This window comes from Anabrus simplex, chromosome 6 (assembly GCF_040414725.1).
Source record: "Anabrus simplex isolate iqAnaSimp1 chromosome 6, ASM4041472v1, whole genome shotgun sequence".
Lineage (NCBI taxonomy): Eukaryota > Metazoa > Arthropoda > Insecta > Orthoptera > Tettigoniidae > Anabrus > Anabrus simplex.
The window spans coordinates 67,297,571-67,319,316 of NC_090270.1; the positions used below are offsets into that span (position 1 = coordinate 67,297,571).

The 21,746-nt window shown below is 38.2% G+C and overlaps 1 protein-coding gene and 1 long non-coding RNA gene across 2 annotated transcripts in view; one reads left to right on the plus strand and one right to left on the minus strand.

Moving 5' to 3' along the window:
- LOC137501180 (putative serine protease F56F10.1) overlaps positions 1 to 21,746 on the plus strand; it is a 519,998-nt gene that overhangs the window by 186,544 nt on the left and 311,708 nt on the right. The gene's annotated exons all lie outside the window — the stretch shown is intronic.
- LOC137501275 (uncharacterized) lies at positions 5,670 to 20,344 on the minus strand. The gene is made up of 2 exons (XR_011018451.1): positions 19,997 to 20,344; positions 5,670 to 9,847 (listed from the first exon to the last, which is right to left on the minus strand). It is a non-coding gene; the product is annotated as an uncharacterized lncRNA (long non-coding RNA).

Genomic DNA, 21,746 nt, shown 5'->3' on the forward strand with positions numbered 1-21,746 from the left:
AAATCACGGAAAACTATTTCTAGGGCTGCCGACAGTGGGGTTTGAACCCATCATCTCCCAGATACAAGCTACGTGACCCAATCTGCTCGGCCAACTTGCTCGGTACTGTAAGTTTCAGTTGTGTGATAATGTTAAGGCTTGTATTAATAAACTGCACTATGATATCAAAATAATAAGCATGTCATTTTGAAATGAAGTTTATAATTAGCAGAATACAAGCCCATTGATTTCCCCAATCGCACATCTGTCCCATATTTTGATTTCATGTATCTGACCACCCTGGTTGATATTGCTGTATGAATGTCACTTTTGACCAAATAGCTCCATTAAGAAAAGTGGTTAGCTCTATTCCCAGCTGCCTTTGCATCCCCAGAAATTAACCTGTTATTCATTTTCAGTGTAGGCTGAGTGAAGCTCAGGGCCATGTGCCTCTCTAGAAGTGGAAATCTCGTTTCTAAATTTTGGCTTCTTGATGGGAAATCGGAACCAAGTCCTTCTGGATGAACTGAACAACCCTTTACCCCCTTGGCTAGACAGCCCCCATGTAGCAATATTGCTCTCTGAATTGTATAAATGAAATGGGACATGTTAATGTGAATAGAAAATGTTTGAATGCCTTAATGATCCATAAGTCAAATTCAAAGTATTCAGTTACATATTCAAGGTAAGATTGAATAGAATGTGCCACTAAGGTATATTTGTAATATGAGACTTGTAATCTTATTATATTGAAGTTTTATTGAGGTAACGTTAAGATTTATTGAAATGGTTAAAATTGAAAGACTGAGCATTAGATGGTGGTAACATTATAACATTTTCATGCCAGGGCTGTAGTATAAGTCAAAAGTAGCTGCATTTTAGGACAAGTTTTAAGTTTTAAAAACAGAGACAGTATTAATTGTAGAGCATTTGAAATGAATAGGCCTACATCAGTATTCAGGGTCTATCTTATAAACCCAGACCATCCAGCGGCATTTCTACTCTCTGAGACCTAAGCAGCTGTACGGGAGGTGCGTGCATAGTTCTTGACCTTGCAAGGAACATACATGTCTTCGACTTAGAATCAATAGCCAGTCTAAATCTCAGCTGTTAATATGGTGAGACAGTTATCATTGAAACACCGTATTTTTTGTATGTAGGAGTTATTTTAAGTACGAGTCAGCTCGACGGGGTTGTAATGCATTTGTTCAGCAATATCCTGGTGAGCACAGATTTACATCATTGTAAATAAATTTGAAACTACTGGCTCAGTGCTCAATAAAAAGCATGCGCGGACACAAACAGTTTTAACAGAGGAAAAGGTAGATGACATTGATGCGAATCTTGAATGGTCACCAAATAAATCACTCACAACATTAACACAACAAATAGGTGTTTCGTTTCTTCTGCACACAGAGGTACAAAGCTGTTACATGGGCTCATTGTCTAAAACCTGCTGATCCAGCCACAAGAGTGAGATACAGTAATGTGAGTGGTATCTTGCATCATTGAATGATTGTTTATTCGACTTACAGCTTGTGTTCGTTTTGGATGAATCCTGGTTTCATCTTAATGGCCGTATGAACTGCAAACAGTCATAACCATTACTATTGGTGTGCAAAAAATCCTAATGGTGTTTGTGAAGTCTCTCATTATGAAGGATGACACTTCCAGCATCTTTTATAAGTGTTAAGATTTTGTATAAGATTGTATACACGCTTAAAGCAGGGCGGCCACGTGTGATGTAAGTTGGGCTGAGACAGCTGCTGTAGCACAGAGTACAAACACTGTGCGCTTGGTCTGGATTTATAAGAGAGACCCTGTATTTTAGAAAATGGTATTTTCATTTTTTAATAAATGTTTTCTTCTGCTAACTGTTAAAAATTAAATCAGTGACTTGAACTATGAGGACCCAATATAACATGACTTATACTCTTAATCCCTGGCACGAAAGAAATAGTACTGTTTAAAATTGCATGAATACCATAGATCTAATGACTAACTTTCTTCTATAGTATACATTTTTAATATTTGTACTTCTTTGTTTCACCCTCTGTCCATCTATTTGTGATGGGGAAAAATGACAGATATATGAAGGAATTTCAGTAGAAATGCTTGCATATCAGCTAACGTGATGTTCAGTTATTAGTAAAAATCTTAGTCAAGAAAGGCATCCAGACCATCCAGCAGTGTTTCTACTCTCTGAGACCTAAGCAGCTGTACGGGAGGTATGTGCATAGTTCTTGACCTTGCAAGGGACATACATGTGTTCGACTTAGAATCAATAGCCAGTCTAAATCTCAGCTGTTAATATGGTGAGACAGTTATCATTGCAACACCGTATTTTTGTATGTAGAAGTTATTTTAAGTACGAGTCAGCTCGACGGGGTCGCTATGCATTTGTTCAGCAATTTCCTGGTGAGCACAGATTTACATCAGATTATGTAGTCCACTCTACTGACTACATAAACCCCATGGCACAACAGTCCTGAGGGCCCGTGGCCTACCAAGCAACTGCTTTTCAGCCCGAAGGCCTCAGATTATGAGGTGATGCATGAATCCTCTTAGCCATTATTCTTGACCTTCTGGACTGGGGCCACTATCTCACCATCAGATATCTCTTCAATTGTTCTCACATTTGCTGAGTGGAGCCCAGAGATCCAGGTAAAAATCCTTGTCCTGGCCAGGAATTGGGGGCCTCCAGGTTAGAGGCAGACTTGCTACCTCTAGACTGTGACTACATGTCACTCGATATGTGAACCGTTGCGTGGAAAAAGACCTGAAGTCAGCAATGGTAATTTTACAGCAGAGAAAAATTGTATTTCTATGTTTTGACTTTTTGCGCTACCTATGGGTCTTCTTAACAAACTAAGTTATGCAGCAACTTGAGTCTTTGCCACTCGACGTCATGAAAACTTTGTAAAGAAAATTAGTGAAAGCCGTCATTGCATTTTTCTCAAAATACAGTTTTCTTAATAGTAACAGTCAGTAATTGATAAATATCTTCTGAAGTATTGCGCCTAGAAGCATGAACCTTTCTAAAAAAATGCTCAGTATCTTCTGTCAATTTTAGAACCACGAAAATCTCAAAATTCAAAAATCCGACATAAGTGCCTTTCTGCATAATGGGTCGCATATACAGGGTGTATCAGAACTATACTGACAAAACAAATCAGGGATGCTCCTCATATTATGTTAAGAATGATGGTGCAATTGTACTGGCAGAGAAAATTTTTCTTTTCAAGAAAATGAGGTTACTTTTTGCTTCCGGGTGCTTGATTCAAATTGACAAACTTGCCATATTTGCTATGCAGAGAGCCAGCCATTGTCTGTTGCTGTGCATCAGAGGAGGTAAGGGAGGAGAAGTGGGAGATGGAGGTAATGCTCGGTGCAAATGCACAAGTTTCTTGTTCGTTTCGCATAGTCACTTCCCATCCCCATTAGGCAGTGTACAGTCTGTTCTGCAAAATTGAATACTATGCAAATGCTGTAAAAAAGAGAAGATGAACTTGTGCCAAGAATAGAGGTAGCTTTCCAGGTCATTCGTGACACACCACACATCCTGAACTGAATCTAAAGGTCACTATTACATCGTGTGCATCGAAGTGGGAGGGGGGCATATTGAATAGTTTTCTCTGGCAATCCGATTGCACCATCGTTCTTAACATAACACGAAGTGCATCCCTGATTTTTTTGTCATTTTAGTTCTAATACACTCTGTATATTGATAAGTTTGCTGGGAGCTTTGGTGTTGGTTGGTCTAAGGCCCTTTATGGACTAGATGGTTCTCCAGAACATTAACTGGAAATAAAGGCTCTGATGTCGGCAATGTAAGACAAGATACACGTGTATATCCACCATATGAAACAACACTGCTTTCTCCATTGATATTCTAAATTTTAATCAATACACAGAATATGCAGAACCTGTCACTCAACAGTGGACGGCATAGAGCTCAATTTGCAGTGCACAGCACTCTGCACTGAGTTGCTAAGAAAGTATAGTAACTTAGCAATTAGATTCATTCTTTCACTGTTTTTACCACATCTCTGTTTATGATGTGGTATGCTACTTTATACATTATATGGAAAGAAAGTTGGTTATTATATTCATTACATATACTGTGAAAAAACAGTTAATATTAGTCTCGGAAAATTGTTATCAGCATGTTAGTTAAAACTCAGTTTTTCTCTTGTTTACCATGAAAACTAGTATACTTGTGCACTTCATGTATACACAATTTCATTTCCAGTTTCTCTGATGTGTTTCTTTTAATTTAGATTTAAAGACCTTGAAGTACAATTTTATATTTAGTTCCTTGCACCTCTCTTAGTGAAAATTATTAAATTATTGTGATTACTCTGTGTGATATGCATGATAAAAATTTATAACCTTTTGGGTGCTTATTATAATGAATTAATTGTGGTAATGATAACACAAGTACTTAAATACAGGGTGGTCAGAAACAACATGAACCGGATATATCAGTATTAGAGGGTTGGTCATGCTGATAAATAATTTGAAAGAAATAATTTGATATCTCGCACCATTGTCATTTTATCAGCTGCCGGAGTTAGCCAGTCAGATCACTTTGCGGGCGAATTCAAATGGGCTTTTGCATGGCACTGTTGGTAAATCTGTACATAGCATAAGACCAGCATTGCTGAAACCAACAGTGTGTTCATGTTTGATGCTGATTTCTTGGCAACCGGGCGAGTTGGCCATGCATGTAGAGGCGCGCGGCTGTGAGCTTGCATCCGGGAGATAGTAGGTTCGAATCCCACTATCGGCAGCCCTGAAAATGGTTTTCCGTGGTTTCCCATTTTCACACCAGGCAAATGCTGGGGCTGTACCTTAATTAAGGCCACGGCCGCTTCCTTCCAACTCCTAGGCCTTTCCTATCCCATCGTCGCCATAAGACCTATCTGTGTCGGTGCGACGTAAAGCCCCTAGCAAAAAAAAAAAAAAAAAAAAAAAAAAGATTTCTTGGCATGACTCTCAAGCCGTTCTTAAGTCATGTGCTGATTTAGCAACAGTGCTGCACAAAGCCCATTAAATTCTTCTGTGAAATGATCTGATTTGCTAACTTCAGCAGCTGATAAAATGACAATGGTGAGAGATATAGAATTATTTTTAAGCATGATCAACCCTCTAATGTTTAGGCTGTGTAATTGGTACCTGTTTAGCGGAAGTATTCATTATATAATGAAAGGTGCTATTGTGTAGCTCATCACTAAATAGGTATTGGCAGTGTATTTTTTGTATTATTTTTGTTGTCTTGGAATTTGGAATGTATTTCAAAAATTGGCAGTTAACTTTCCTGTGATATAAGTTAATTAAATCACCGTATTGGACTAAAAATAAGCTACGCTGTTGGACTGAGGGAAAGGAATGGGAAGAAAGAGACTGATAAGACACAAAACTGTTTTATTTTTCAGAAAACTACAAATTCAGCATATTTGCTTTTGTTGCTGTGCATCATCATAAAATAGGTACAATGGTAAGGAGTCTGTCCATGGCTAAATGGTAAACATGCTGGACTTTGACCTAAGGGATCCCGGGTTTGATTCCTGGTAGGGTTTAGGGATTTTAACCCTTCATTGGTTAATTCCAATGGCTTGGGGTTGGGGGTGGTGTGCGTGTGTATGTGTGTGTGTGCGCGCGCGCGTGCGTGCGTGCGTTTAAAAAAAAAAAATATATATATATCTCTAGTGTAAGAATTCATCATAGGCAGGACCCCATTCTCACAGACGCGCAGATCACCTATACAGCGTCAAGTCTAAAGACCTGCACCAGGCTAGAACACCTTGTTCTGATGTACACAGCCAGTGGCGTATACTGAGGGCTATCAAGGCTATTGGTGAAGCCCAAACCTCAAATGAGAATGATAGAAATCTAAAGCACCTTATAATGTAAGCATCTGGCACATTGTTCTATTTACAAAACTTGATGCAATGAGATAAAACGTTGCTCGTATTTCTGATGATATAGATGTTGATTCCTATAGGGAACCTGAAATATTTGTCCCGAATCAGTAAATTTATAATGGTCCATTATTGGACATTATAAATTTTCCAGCTAACTCATTCCTGGTTGCCAGCATTTCGCCCCGTGTGCTAAGTTGGATTCATCAGTTGGTACATAGCACACCCACCAAGACGCATGGCTAGTGCATACCGTGGAGGCCACTGTGTAGGCTACTTGGAGCCACCGGCAGTGCCAATGCACTATGAGAGACTTTGTCTCATTACCAAAAATTGATGCCTGCTTGGCTATCAGATGATATAGATCGGTTGGTTGGAATTGAACCCGTGATCATGGGTCGGATACCACCACTGATCTACCAAGTAAGCTAATGAGCCAGCGAATGAGTACGACCATTGGTAATGCTGTATAATTCAAAAACAACAACAATAATAATGCATGGTATCGGTATAGGCTTGGTGGTGACCTAATGAGGATGAAAGGAATGGTGAAGACATGATAAATACCCAGTCCCCAAGCCAGGGGAATTAAGTGTACGATGGAGGTTAATTCTGAGAATTAAACTGGGCCCATCGGACCAAAGACAAGCATTCTATCCATTTCGCCACAAAGCCGGACTTTAATTTGTTAAACCTTAGGCTACCGTTTCTACTGAACAGGGGTTGAGTATTAGCAGTAGCAGAGGCCAGGGCCGTGAAACAGTCTTGACTACACAGCAGGTTACTCCGTTGGATATTGGCTGCAGTTCAAAACGCTTGAGGCTTGACGTTCGCTAAACCAACTATCGAAAAGAGGTAACCTAAGTCTAGTGGTAGTCCACGTCTTGTTTCCAGGATACGCCGCTGGACCCAGCGTTGTTACACGTTAGATTCATCTAACCTAGGGTGATACGAGTACCAAAATTTAAAAAACGGGACACTAATTAAAGATGATATGGATCAACATTTTATCTAAACATTTGGTAATCTCACGTCCTCATCCCGAGGTGGTGCAGCTCTTTTCAGCCCCCCCCCCCTGATGAAGGTGAGCTGCATGTACCATTTCAACCATATTACCAGCCCTCCTGCCATTCTTAAATTTCTGGCAGTACCGGGAATCAAACCAAGGCTGCCGAAGATGGCAGCTAATAACACTAACCGTTACGCTACAAAGGCGGACAAAACTAAATTTGTGTCCTCATCCTGTGGTGGTGCAGCTTTTTTCAGGCACACCCCCATTGGAGGTAAGCTGCATGTATCTATTTAACCACAGACCAGCCCTCCTGCCAATCTTAAATTTCTGGCCGTACCGGGAATCGAATCCAGGCCGCCGAGGATGGCAGCTAATAACACTAATCGTTATGCTACAAAGGCGGACAAAACTAAATTTGTGTCCTCATCCTCTTGTGGTGCAGATTTTTTCAGGCACACCCCCATTGTAGGTAAGCTGCATGTACCAATTTAACCACAGGCCAGCCCTCCTGCCAATCTTAAATTTCTGGCAGTACCAGGAATCGAACCCGGGCTCCTGAGGACAGCTAATAATGCTAACCGATACGGTATGGAGGCGGACATTGATCTAATGCTATACTATTTACAATAACTAAACCAAATCCCATGACGCAACAGCCCCTAAGGGTCTTGACCTACCAAGCGACCACTGCTCAGCCTGAAGGCCTACAGAGTACGAGGTGTCGTTTGGTCAGCACGATGAATCCTCATGGTCATTATTCTTGGTTTTCTAGACCGGGACCAGATAGCTCCTCAATGGATCTCGAACCAGGTAAAAATCTGACCTGGCTGGGAATCAAACCTGTGACCTCTGGTAAGTGGCAGACACACTACCCCTACAACACGGAGCCAGTGTCCTCAATAACTAGGCTATGATAAATACAATAAGTACATAAAATGACATAATCAGTTTTCAGTATGTTCCCCAAAAGTCTGTCTGTTAGGTCATCAGCCCAGAGGCTGGTTGGATCCTCAAATAGCACCACCAAAGGCTATGCAGTTATAAGGGAACTGCAAAAACCAATGGCAGAGCCCAAATGAGGCGTACTAGGCAAGATGAGAAGTGAGGTAGTTTGCCATTTCTTTCCTCACTGGATCAGAAGGTGCTACTGTAGCACGACTGATCCTATGAGCAACACCTTTCATAACACTCAGACACTAATTGTGCTCCAAATGTCATTACTCAGCACCACCCATACCCCAGCAGCTTCCATATTGTCACAGCCATGGATGAGACTGGGACTTAGGTTGAAGCTACACTTTGCTCTGGCCTGTGCCAAAACTATGAAAGTATAATAGAATCTGTTAACTATTTCTCCAAATTCAGCTTCTCTGATAACACCATTTTCCACTAATATTGATCTTTTAACTTTCAGCATAGCATATGTAAAAATCTCTTGATCCCATTCATTGGAAATATATTATTTCAATTTTTCTCAGTTGTTCTGCCGCTTCACTTTCACAAGCACCTTATTCATCCATTTCTTTGATGAAATTAGTGCGGAGTTGAACCAACCATATACGGTAAAATCACCAACAATGTACGAATGGGAAGAAACTGGAAGTTTATCTTATTTTCCCCTGGTGGTAGAATCACAGAAACCTTTGACTGTTGATGTAAGCTCTAAGACAGTGGTCAGCAACCTATGGATAAGCTCCTTGACAAAATGGCCAACTACTGAAGATGTGATGTAAAAATTGATTATTTACAGATCTTTATTAACATATGAAAGAGAACGTTGACATTTGAACAAATATTATAGGCTGGAGTACTTTTGTTTGAACACTCTTAGCTGCCTGTAAACAGAACTGCAGGGCCTTCATCTCAACTTTTTATGACCCAAATGTGGTTCAACACTGTGGCTTATCTTCAGACCAATACGGTACTATATTTGGTGCCAGCGATTGAGATGACGTTTTCTCTTTATAAAAGTAAAATAAATGGTGGATTCTGTAGTCTGATTGCAGTTGAAAAGCTGCAGTTAATCTGAAATCGTCCTAATGCATGCTGTATTGACATGTTAGATTTAAACTAAACTTAGTTTAAGAAAAGTTATATGGAATTTGAAAAGTAAATAAAGAATATTAGTTTTAGAAATGCTCATCATATTATATGTTCATAACACAATTAATGAATGAAATTAAGGTTGATTTTTTTTTTTTTTTTTTTTTTTTTTTTGTAGGTTTAGTACGTTCTGAATATGTATTACTGTTTTTGAGTTATTTTAGTCAAAATGGTTTTGCGTGTAATAATATTAAATATGTGGTATACCGTAGTTTATATAAAATTTTGTTGTTGGTAGATAATGGCAGCATTACATGAGCATCTCGCACTGATTTGCTAATGTTGCTAAGTAATTATTGGAAATTGATTTAAGCCTGTACAAATATTTATAAGGTACCTATGTCTGGAAAGCAGTTTACTGTTGTTTAGTATGTTACTGAATATGGCTTAAATTTTAATGTGTGTTATTGTTATAGAGTTATTTTAATCAGAATGTTTTTGCATGTAATATGTGGTATAGTTTATATAATATTTTGTTGTGGGAAGGTAGTGGTAAACATCTCACACTGATTTGGTAAATTCTGAATGGACTCTCAGTTCTGCTTCTGTCTTCCTTATCTGTGGATGTTTACCACACCAACTGCTGTACCAAATTATTAATTAGTAACAAGATTACATGAAGCATATGAAATTCATTTTAATGTAAATTGGCTGTGATCCTTGTGATTTGAAGAAAGAACTGGGAGTCTTTAGAGCTCAGAGCAGCTGGAATGGTGGAGAGAACTTTTGTGTACTACGCAAAGAGAGAGGTAGCCTTCCCTTTTGTCAGAAAATGTGAGAGTTTTAAAAATAGAAAGTTACGTCTCCACCGTTTGACTTCCATACAAACCTGGAGGTCCTGTTGCTGTAGTCGTGATATCAGTAGTAATGCTAACTGCAAGATTGTTTGCTTTTTATTTGTGATATGGTAGTTAAAAATGGAAAGGGAAGAACAAAGCTTAGCTTTGAAAAATACTAGGCAATATTCTACTAAATGTTAATATACATTAGGGAAGGATGGAATAACACCATACTTATACTTGGCCACAAGAGGAATATGTTTTTTCTTCTTTTCAGAACTTGAAGGTAGCAACATATGGACACTACCAGATATGGACACATACAACTGTTTGAGAGTCCTAAAGCTTGCTTTATCTCTTGACTATGGACGTTATTGTGGTTTTAAGACCTAGTATACTGTAGGCTGTAATTAGTTTTGAGCACTGTATCAGAAAATCTCTCGTGAGCTGAAAGTGGGTGAATGAAGATAGTCATAAAATGTTGTCTGACTGATGTGTCCAAATTCCAGTTACCACAACCAATATGACACATGCTGTAACTTTATTTTTCTCATCACTCGTCAGTTGCCTTGTCTTGAATTTCATGGGATCTAAACATAAAGGTGTGATAATTTGCAAAACAGTTGAAGTTATTGAGTGCAGGAGGATAATTGCGGATAATTTCTGTGTAGGAAAGACACACATACAGTATTGCATAAGATTTAGGCATATAAAATTGCATGATAGTTTCCTTTCCTTTGACCCTTTCCGTTTCAAAGTTTAATAGCATTAACTGTGTATTAAGAATTAAAGAGTGAATGTATGAATAATGCATGTTATAAATTTACAGTTAGAGATTGGGCATCCCCTCCTAATAAAGGACACTTCCCAGATATGGACAAAATTGTTACATCCCTTAGGTGACTGTAAATGAGAGGTTTCACTATTCCATTGTCAGTATGATAAACTTTTGTAATATAATAGGATGAACACAATAGTAGGTCTATGTGGGAAGAGGGAGCGACAGGAATAGGAGACGAGTACAAACGTGGAAACTCTCTCTGACTTAATTTGACACTTGTCTGTTCCTTTTCTATACTTATATAAACTCTGTAATAATTATTTTTGTAATGCGGGAGATGCCCATTAGGTACTTTGTTTTAACAAGGTATGGTATATGCTCAGTTCATTTCTACATGCTCAAGCTGTTTTAGCAAAAAAAACCTATTTTGTGTGAATAAATGTGTATGTGAATAAACGTTGATTTCTCACTTGAGATGGATGTTCAGCATTTATGATTGGCAGCATGCCCATTATTAAACCATTAGAATGCATGCTGAGAAGAGAGTTGTATCATTGTATTGAAATACTTCATTTATATTACAATGAAGTTATTTTTTGTGTTCTTTTATATTTTATTGTAGCAATAATAACAGAGTGAATCATTGTTTTTACAGTAGAAAATTTGTACAATTTCTGTGTGTAATTTGGACTCTGCTGTTTGAGTAAATAGAATTAATTTTGGGTGTTCTATTTGTTGATAGCCTTAAGACTGATATTTCTAATGGATATTCAGCCAAAAAATATTTCTAGACTTTGTGTTGGGCGAGAGAGCGACACTTACTCTTTCATTTACTGAATCACTAATTAATGAATTTTGGATTAGAACTGAATTGTGTTCTTGCTCTCTTCCACATCTCTCTCTTAATCATGTTATTTATATTTTTATGGTTTTTATTGTGTGTGATATAAATTTTTTTATTGTGAGTTTTCTTATATGAAACACAAATTCTGAAAAAGAATGAAATAAAGTTATTGAATATAACTTATGTAGTTTATTATAAGACTGTTTGTATTCTCCTTTCACCTAGTTAACTGTTCCAATAGCTTTATTACTAGTGTTGAGAATTTATATGCATAGAAAATCCAAAAATATGCATTCACATATGCACTGTACAATGCCCAAATATACACAATAATATGTCAAAATATTCACCATAATATGCACCAAAATGTTTTTGAATGAAATAACAAAACATTAGCAACATAATATGAAATATTCAGTTTTTTAATTCCAAAGATACCGGGCGAGTTGGCTGTGCGGTTTGGAGCACACAGCTGTGAGCTGGCATCTACTAAATGTTAATATACATTAGGGAAGGATGGAATAATACCATACTTAGACTTGGCCACAAGAGGAATATGTTTTTTCTTCTTTTCAGAACTTGAAGGTAGCAACATATGGACACTACCAGATATGGACACAGACAACTGTTTGAGAGTCCTAAAGCTTGCTTTTATCTCTTGACTATGGACATTACTGTGGTTTTAAGACCTAATATACTGTAGACTGTAATTAGTTTTGAGGACTGTATCAGAAAATCTCTCGTTAGCTGAAAGCTGGGTTTGAACCCCACTGTCAGCAGCCCTGAAGATGGTTTTCTGTGGTTTCCCATTTTCACACCAGGCAAATGCTGGGGCTGTACCTTAATTAAGGCCACGGCCACTTCCTTCCCATTCCTGGGACTTTCCTATCCCATCGTCACCATAAGACCTATCTGTGTTGGTGCGACGTAAAGCAAATAGCATAAAAAAATTCCAAAGATAAACACATTATTCCTACCCTTTCTTACTATTCAGCAAAAATTGATTTTGTAAAAACTCAAGAGATATTATAATTTTCTCCATATTTTCTGGTTTCAGCTTACCCTTTCTGTCCGTAAAAATAATACCTTTGTCACCTCACTTCTTGTGAGGTTTCTGTGCATAACTTAAAATCAGGCAATAAGCTAACAAAGGGAGTATCACACTCTTCATGCTGAAACCACGGCCGACTTGATGCGTCGCTCTAGCTAGCTCCTTACCGGCCTTGACAATCGGGTCCACGCACTGTAATCAGAGTAGTTACACACCTCAACACGTGGCGCTGGCGGCCGATCTATTTGCGGTAGAAATACGTACTTTATGGAAAATATATCGACTTTGATTGCCGATTTATCGTAATTTAGAGTTATGGAGAATGTTACATAGGTTAATACTGTTAAAATGATTAATCCTAAAGGTTACTTTCGTTGATATTTTCCAAAATGAATGAAACTGTGGGGAGATGACTTAGTCCAGTTGACGTTCTGATATTGACTCTGATTGCCGATGTATCTTAATTTAGGGAATAAAATAACTAACATTGACTAATATTGTTAAAATGATTAATACTAAAGGCTATTTTCATTGATATGTGCCAGAATAACGTCGTGAAATGAAACTGCGGAGGATGGAGTAGTCCAACCAACGTTCCTTAATTGTGAGGAATAATAGTAATCGTTTTTATTATCATGGCATTTAGATACATAGCAGAACTTACCACAATACTTTTGTCTTTTGATGTTAATATTGAGATTAAGAGTCCTTGTTCAATTAGAGTTTTAAAATTCTTCAAGCGCTGCTCTCAGGAAGGGGACTGGACAAAACATAAAAGTCTTACTTTTTCATATTCGTTGTATGCATAACATAAATATTTTGACTCAAACATGTTTAAATTATAATTTCAATATATATAGTTTCAGATTACATTTCATTCATACCTTTCACTAGAATATTAAATACCAGGCAAGTTGGCCGTGCTAAATTCAGACAATAATTTTTACTTGAAATGCAGTTGGGTGGAACAAATTGGCCACACGACGTGCAGCTGTGAGCTTGCATCCGGGAGACAGTGGGTTCAAACCCCACCGTCGGCAGCCCTGGAGATGGTTTTCCGTGGTTTCCCATTTTCACATCAGGCTGTACCTTAATTAAGGTCACGGCCGGTTTCTTCCCACTGCTAGCCCTTTCCTATTCCACCGGCGTCATAAGACCTATCTGTGTCGGTGCGATGTAAAACAAATAGCGAAAGGAGAAGAAGAATAATTTTAAAAAATTCACTGAGAGGAAAGTATTTTGAGTAAATAAATTGTAAACTGTTCTCTGCTCAATGATGATGATGATGATGCTTGTTGTCTAAAGGGGCCTAACATCTAGGTCATCGGCCCCATTGCTCAGGTAACACCACTTCGTACGTTGGCCTTACCGTCATAGCAGTAGTGATTCTTACTTGTCAATGTTTAAATGTTAAAGTTCAGATTATCTTGGATAAAAATGTGTTGTGTTGCTGTCATATGGCAAATACGACACCGCCTAAACGATTATTCTATGAAAGAAAATTCATGGGTAAAAATACCTGATTAGCATGATTAGCTGCCACTTCCGGAGGCCCAGGTTCGATTCCTAGCCCTGCCACGAAATTTCAAAAGTGGTACGAAGGCTGGAACGGAGTCCACTAAACCTTGGGAGGTCAACTGTGTAGAGGGAGGTATCGATTCCCACCTCAGACATCCTCGAAGTGGTTTTCCATAGTTTTCCACTTCTCCTCCAAGCAAATGCCGGGATGGTAACTAACTTAAGGCCACGGCTGCTTCCTTCCCTCTTCCTTGTCTATGCCTTCCAATCTTCCCATCCCCAACACAAGGCCCCTATTCAGCATAGAAGTTGCGGCCGCCTGGGCGAGGTACTGGTCATCCTTCCCTGTTGTATCCCCCGACCCGCAGTCTCACGCTTCAGGACACTATCCTTGAGGTGGCAGAGGTGGGATCCCTCACTGAGTCTGAGAGAAAACCCAACCCTGGAGGAGTAAACAGAGTAAGAAAGAAAGAAAGAAAGGAAGAAAGAACAAAGGTAAATGCCCGAAATAGAAACGGAAAACTAAGATGAGAGTGCTACCTGCTTTTAGCCACTCCGTAGTTTTGTCCTGGTCTATAGAGAATTCGTGAAATGATAGTGTCGCTTTGCTCTTTTTTTCCTGTTCGGAATACAAAAAAGGCACACAGCAATATATATTCGAATATTTCCTAACACAGTTAAAGAAAAGCAATCACCACACCATTAAAAAATGAATTAGCGCATAAATTAAAATCCTTGTTCAGGACAAAGTTACAGCGAGAAATCACTTCGTTCTTGTCTCCATAAAATTTCTGCTCGAAGTACGAAAAGGTGCTCAAGAATGTCACAGATTCCAAGATTTGTAAACACAATTTAAAAAATATAATCACCACACTACACAAAAAAAAAAAAAAAAAAAAAAAAAATCACTAGCGCATAACTCTCAGATCTCAATATCAAGCTAACAAGCACCTCATTGCGAACACATTGCCAAAATTTACGACTGCAAAACCATATAAATAAAACTGGAAATGTGGCAATTTGCGGTATACAGCTTCCTGTCAGTGGGTAGTAGGCCAGCGCTCCAGCGGCATTATGGTGAAACTTTCCAATTGCAGCTTTATGCTGGGCTTCACAAGCGATTGTCATGGCCGGTATAAGGAGCGCAGCGAGGGATCCAGTCGGCCGTGCTGAAACCTACCTTGAAACTTTGTTGACATAACTGATGTACTATGAGAAGACCACATGCTTGCTGCCTGTTTCCACCGCAAGGCCCTGAAATCAAAGCTGGAATCATACACGACTAGACAGTAATTTGGCACAGCTGGACATGCCTGCCTCACTTGCTCATTGCCATCCTCTTGTATTACCGACCTTGTCCTTTTCTGCTCACTGAGCTCAATAGCTGCAGTCGCTTAAGTGCGGCCAGTATGCAGCTTTGAAGTTGGTTTTCTTTGGTTTTCCATTTTCACTCCAGTTAAATGCTGGGGCTGTACTTTAATTAAGGCCATGGCTGATTCCTTCCAACTCCTAGCCCTTTCCTCTCCCATTGTTCCCATAAGACCTATCTGTGTTGGTGGACGTAAAGCAACTTGGAAAAAAAAAAAGAAACTTTTCTGCTCGCTCCTCCAATGTTGGCTGTTGTAACTAATATCACGTTGCTATTGTTTATATGCATAATTCAGGGATTTATTTCAGGGCTTTGCAGTGAAAATAGGCAGCTAAAATGTTCCAAGGTAGATTTCAGCAAGAAAGATGTGACACTTCCTTTGTAAGGTTTATGTCCACATCACTATCACTATAAGAATTTATAAATGTGCACTTAATGTGCTCTTAGCATCAAAATAGGCTCAACATCCAAAATATGTATATACCAAAAATTGCACGAACAAACATGTTCCAGTCATCTTAATATAATATATAAGTAATAATAATAATAATGTAAATGTTTCCACCTTTTCAATACAATATATTCACAAAATTACAAAATTATACGGTACTAGTTTCGACCCATCCAGGGGTCATCATCAGCCGTATTGGAGCAAAGATCATTTGTGGTGAAATCCTAAGACAATATTATTTTAAAGAATAACAAGTGAAATGAGATGTTATGGTAATAGTTAATAATACAAGGAATGTACATACTAAGAGGTTTTTAACAAAGAATAAAGTATAAATGGGGTGTTGTAAAAATTATAATCATGGAAATCAGTAAGTTCTTGTATTGAAATGAAATATGGCTTAGGAAGAGGGCTTAAGGTGGGGCTGAAGGGTGCGGGAGAAAGTGTAATTGTCTTGGAAAAGTACCTTTGATTAAATTTAGGATTGAGTTTAGGTTGGCTGCATTATTGTTTCTGAGGAAAGTGATAAATAGATCGAAGAGTATGTTGGGTTTCTCTGAGATTTCATTGAGATTGTGACTGGCATTAAAGTATTGGTCTAGGTGTATGTAGTAATTTTCCATTATGTTCAGTAAAGGGCCCTTGTTTGCTAATACGAGGATGTCCATGTCTTGTTCAATATTGGTGAAATTATGGTTATAATCTTGCATGTGTTGGCCGATGGCTGAAAACTTGTTGTATTTTATTGCGTTAGTGTGCTCGTGGTATCTGATAATGAAGTTTCTCCCGGTTTGCCCGATGTAGGTTTTTTTACAGGTGGTACATTTGATCCTATAAACTCCTGATTTTAAAAAACTGCTGGTCTTGTTGATGTGTGAAGTATTGTATAAAACATTCATGTTCTTATTGTTGGTTTTGAAGGCTATTTTAACGCCTTGTTTCTTAAAGATGTTGGTTAACTTGTAGATATCATTGTTGAACGTGAAGGTGGAAAATGTTAGAGGTTTGGTTATTTCTTTTTTGAGGGTAGTTTTTGGGCGATGTTTGTGTTTATTGATTATCCTTTCTATAAAATGATTGCTGAAGCCGTTGAATTTTGCGATTCCGCGGATTGTGTTGAGTTCGTTTTTTAGATCTTTATTGGACATAGGTATGCTGAAGGCTCGGTGAACTAGGCTGTTGTATGTGGCTCGTTTGTGGGACTGGGGGTGCACTGAATCTTGGCGAATGGTGGAGGCTGTTTGAGTGGGTTTTCTGAAAATTTTATAACTGAAAGAATCTGAGTTTCTAGTGATGGTTAAATCTAGAAAGTTGATTTTTTGAATTGATTCGGATTCTAGTGTGAATTTGATATGAGGATCAATATTGTTGAGTCTTAAGAGGGTGGTGGGTGCGTTAATTGATTTCTCATTCATGATTACAAAGACATCGTCGACATATCTGGCCCAAAAGAGAATGTTTTCGAATTCGTTGTCAATTTTGGTGTATTCGAGGAAGTCCAGGTATATTTCTGCTAAGATACCTGAGGCCGGTGACCCCATTGCCAAACCATTTTGTTGATATATGACATTGTCAAAAGTGAAGAAGTTATTGTCGATGATAAGTTTTAATATTGTGATAAAGTCTTGTATCTCTAGTTTGCTTAAGTGGCTGTTTTTGTTTAAATTGTTTATAATTATCGGAATTAATTTTGATACTTGTATGCTTGGGTACATGTTTACAATATCGAAAGAGTGGATGGAGTGATCCGGTTGCAAATTGAACTTGTTTAGTTTTTCTACTAGCTCAGATGTGTTTTTAATAGACTTTTTGGATAAGAATTGATAATTTTTTCTTAAGAAACATTGGATGAATTGTGATATTCTGTATAAGGGGCTCGGTCTATAGTTGATAATTGGCCGGATGGGAATTCCGGTTTTGTGAATTTTGGGAAGAGCTTTAGCAGTGGAGAGTCCTGGGTTCATATGTATGAGTTTGGATTTTTCTGTTCGGTAAATAAAAATGAAGTGTTTTTAAGAGTTTGTTTAAGTAGTTTTTGAATTTTTTGGGTGGGGTCTTTTTTGATTATGGAAAATGAGCTGTCTGTGAAAAAGTTTTTTGTTTTTTCAATATATACTTTTTTATCCATGATAACTGTTGCATTGCCTTTGTCAGCTTTAGTTACGATGAGTTCGTTGTCTTTAATTTTCTTCTTGAGGGCGTATATGCGCTTTTGTTCAGCAATTTTTTCTTTATTATTGAGGTTATTTGCGGGGTTGGTTAAATTGTGGAGGATATCAGTCAGTTTCCTTTTAACATCGGTTCTAACCTCATTTTGCGTGTCTTCCGGCATTTTGCTGATATCCTCCACAATTTAACCAACCCCGCAAATAACCTCAATAATAAAGAAAAAATTGCTGAACAAAAGCGCATATACGCCCTCAAGAAGAAAATTAAAGACAACGAACTCATCGTAACTAAAGCTGACAAAGGCAATGCAACAGTTATCATGGATAAAAAAGTATATATTGAAAAAACAAAAAACTTTTTCACAGACAGCTCATTTTCCATAATCAAAAAAGACCCCACCCAAAAAATTCAAAAACTACTTAAACAAACTCTTAAAAACACTTCATTTTTATTTACCGAACAGAAAAATCCAAACTCATACATATGAACCCAGGACTCCCCACTGCTAAAGCTCTTCCCAAAATTCACAAAACCGGAATTCCCATCCGGCCAATTATCAACTATAGACCGAGCCCCTTATACAGAATATCACAATTCATCCAATGTTTCTTAAGAAAAAATTATCAATTCTTATCCAAAAAGTCTATTAAAAACACATCTGAGCTAGTAGAAAAACTAAACAAGTTCAATTTGCAACCGGATCACTCCATCCACTCTTTCGATATTGTAAACATGTACCCAAGCATACAAGTATCAAAATTAATTCCGATAATTATAAACAATTTAAACAAAAACAGCCACTTAAGCAAACTAGAGATACAAGACTTTATCACAATATTAAAACTTATCATCGACAATAACTTCTTCACTTTTGACAATGTCATATATCAACAAAATGGTTTGGCAATGGGGTCACCGGCCTCAGGTATCTTAGCAGAAATATACCTGGACTTCCTCGAATACACCAAAATTGACAACGAATTCGAAAACATTCTCTTTTGGGCCAGATATGTCGACGATGTCTTTGTAATCATGAATGAGAAATCAATTAACGCACCCACCACCCTCTTAAGACTCAACAATATTGATCCTCATATCAAATTCACACTAGAATCCGAATCAATTCAAAAAATCAACTTTCTAGATTTAACCATCACTAGAAACTCAGATTCTTTCAGTTATAAAATTTTCAGAAAACCCACTCAAACAGCCTCCACCATTCGCCAAGATTCAGTGCACCCCCAGTCCCACAAACGAGCCACATACAACAGCCTAGTTCACCGAGCCTTCAGCATACCTATGTCCAATAAAGATCTAAAAAACGAACTCAACACAATCCGCGGAATCGCAAAATTCAACGGCTTCAGCAATCATTTTATAGAAAGGATAATCAATAAACACAAACATCGCCCAAAAACTACCCTCAAAAAAGAAATAACCAAACCTCTAACATTTTCCACCTTCACGTTCAACAATGATATCTACAAGTTAACCAACATCTTTAAGAAACAAGGCGTTAAAATAGCCTTCAAAACCAACAATAAGAACATGAATGTTTTATACAATACTTCACACATCAACAAGACCAGCAGTTTTTTAAAATCAGGAGTTTATAGGATCAAATGTACCACCTGTAAAAAAACCTACATCGGGCAAACCGGGAGAAACTTCATTATCAGATACCACGAGCACACTAACGCAATAAAATACAACAAGTTTTCAGCCATCGGCCAACACATGCAAGATTATAACCATAATTTCACCAATATTGAACAAGACATGGACATCCTCGTATTAGCAAACAAGGGCCCTTTACTGAACATAATGGAAAATTACTACATACACCTAGACCAATACTTTAATGCCAGTCACAATCTCAATGAAATCTCAGAGAAACCCAACATACTCTTCGATCTATTTATCACTTTCCTCAGAAACAATAATGCAGCCAACCTAAACTCAATCCTAAATTTAATCAAAGGTACTTTTCCAAGACAATTACACTTTCTCCCGCACCCTTCAGCCCCACCTTAAGCCCTCTTCCTAAGCCATATTTCATTTCAATACAAGAACTTACTGATTTCCATGATTATAATTTTTACAACACCCCATTTATACTTTATTTTTTGTTAAAAACCTTTTAGTATGTACATTCCTTGTATTATTAACTATTACCATAACATCTCATTTCACTTGTTATTCTTTAAAATAATATTGTCTTAGGATTTCACCACAAATGATCTTTGCTCCAATACGGCTGATGATGACCCCTGGATGGGTCGAAACTAGTACCGTATAATTTTGTAATTTTGTGAATATATTGTATTGAAAAGGTGGAAACATTTACATTATTATTATTATTACTTATATATTATTCTCAGTTCAATACGGACCAAAAACATGAAATTCATAACCATCAATCTTAATATAACATGAAACATATAATTACTTTTAATTAAGATATGCAGATGCAATAAAAACATACATTTGCATATATTTCTCAACACAACTTACTATGTTTTTCTGTCTGGCCCCTTGACTGAATGATTAGCATAGTGGCCATTTGTTCAGAAGGCCCCAGGTTCAATTCCCGGTTGGCTTGTCGGTTTTAACAGCCTATGGTTAGGAATTGTATGTCTGTGTTCATCTTAATGCACATTTTTATGTACACTACCAACTATCACATAAACGCGCAATAGCGAATACGTCCCTCCATATAGGGTTGATGTCGGGAAAGGTATTCGAACGTAAAACTGGACCAAATCCCACACACAGTGTCAATCCCAAGAAATTGGGGAAAGGACCAGGAAGAAGAAGAAGATGAATCAACATTCCTTAATGATGATTATTTATTTTTACTTTTTATTTAATCTGTTTACCCCCGGGGGTTGGTTTTTGCCCTGGACACAGTGAGGGATCTTGCCTCTACCGCCTCAAGGGCAGTGTCCTGAAGTGTGAGACGTTTGGTCAGGGATACAACTGCTGAGAAGGACAAGTGCCTCACCCAGGCAGCCTCACCTGCTATGCTGAACAGGCCTCTTGTGGTAATGGGAAAATTGGAAGGATAGGCAAGAAAGAGGGAAGGAAGCGACTGTGGCCTTAAGTTAGGTACCATTCCGGCATTTGCCTGGAGAAGAAGTAGGAAACCACGGAAAACCACTTCGAGGATGGCTGAGGTGGGAATTGAACCCCTCAACTCATTTGATCTCCTGAGGCTGAGAGGACCCTGTTTCAGTCCTTGTACCACTTTTCAAATTTCGTGACAGAGCCAGGAATCAAACCCAGACCTTCAGAGATGGCAGCTAATTACACTGACCACTACACCACAGACATGAACTAACTTTTTTTTCCCTTTTTTTTTTTTTGGTTTGTTTTGGCCTACTAGGGACCAATGGGCTCGTCTTAACTCTCAGCTGTGGTCTTCTGCTTTTTTTTTGGCCCAGTAAGCTTTTATTTTCTGGCTGTGTGCCTACTTCCTTCCATCAGTCCACTTAGGTCTGGTGGTTCCTGTACAATTTTTGCTTGTGAGGGACAGTGGGAAAACTCCCTGTAGGATGGCCTGTCGGTACTGAGATTGGTTCTCTGTGGTCTCTAATGGGATCTATAGCTTTTTTAGGTCTGATTTTCCTGAGGCGATCCATTTGGTCTTGGAAGCCTTTCCCCTACTTGTCGCTGTGAAGATTCTGTTGAGCCTGCAGGGTTTCAGGAGGGTCATGTGTCCATAGAGGTCAGTCGCCTTCTTCCCATACATGTGACTCTGTTTTCT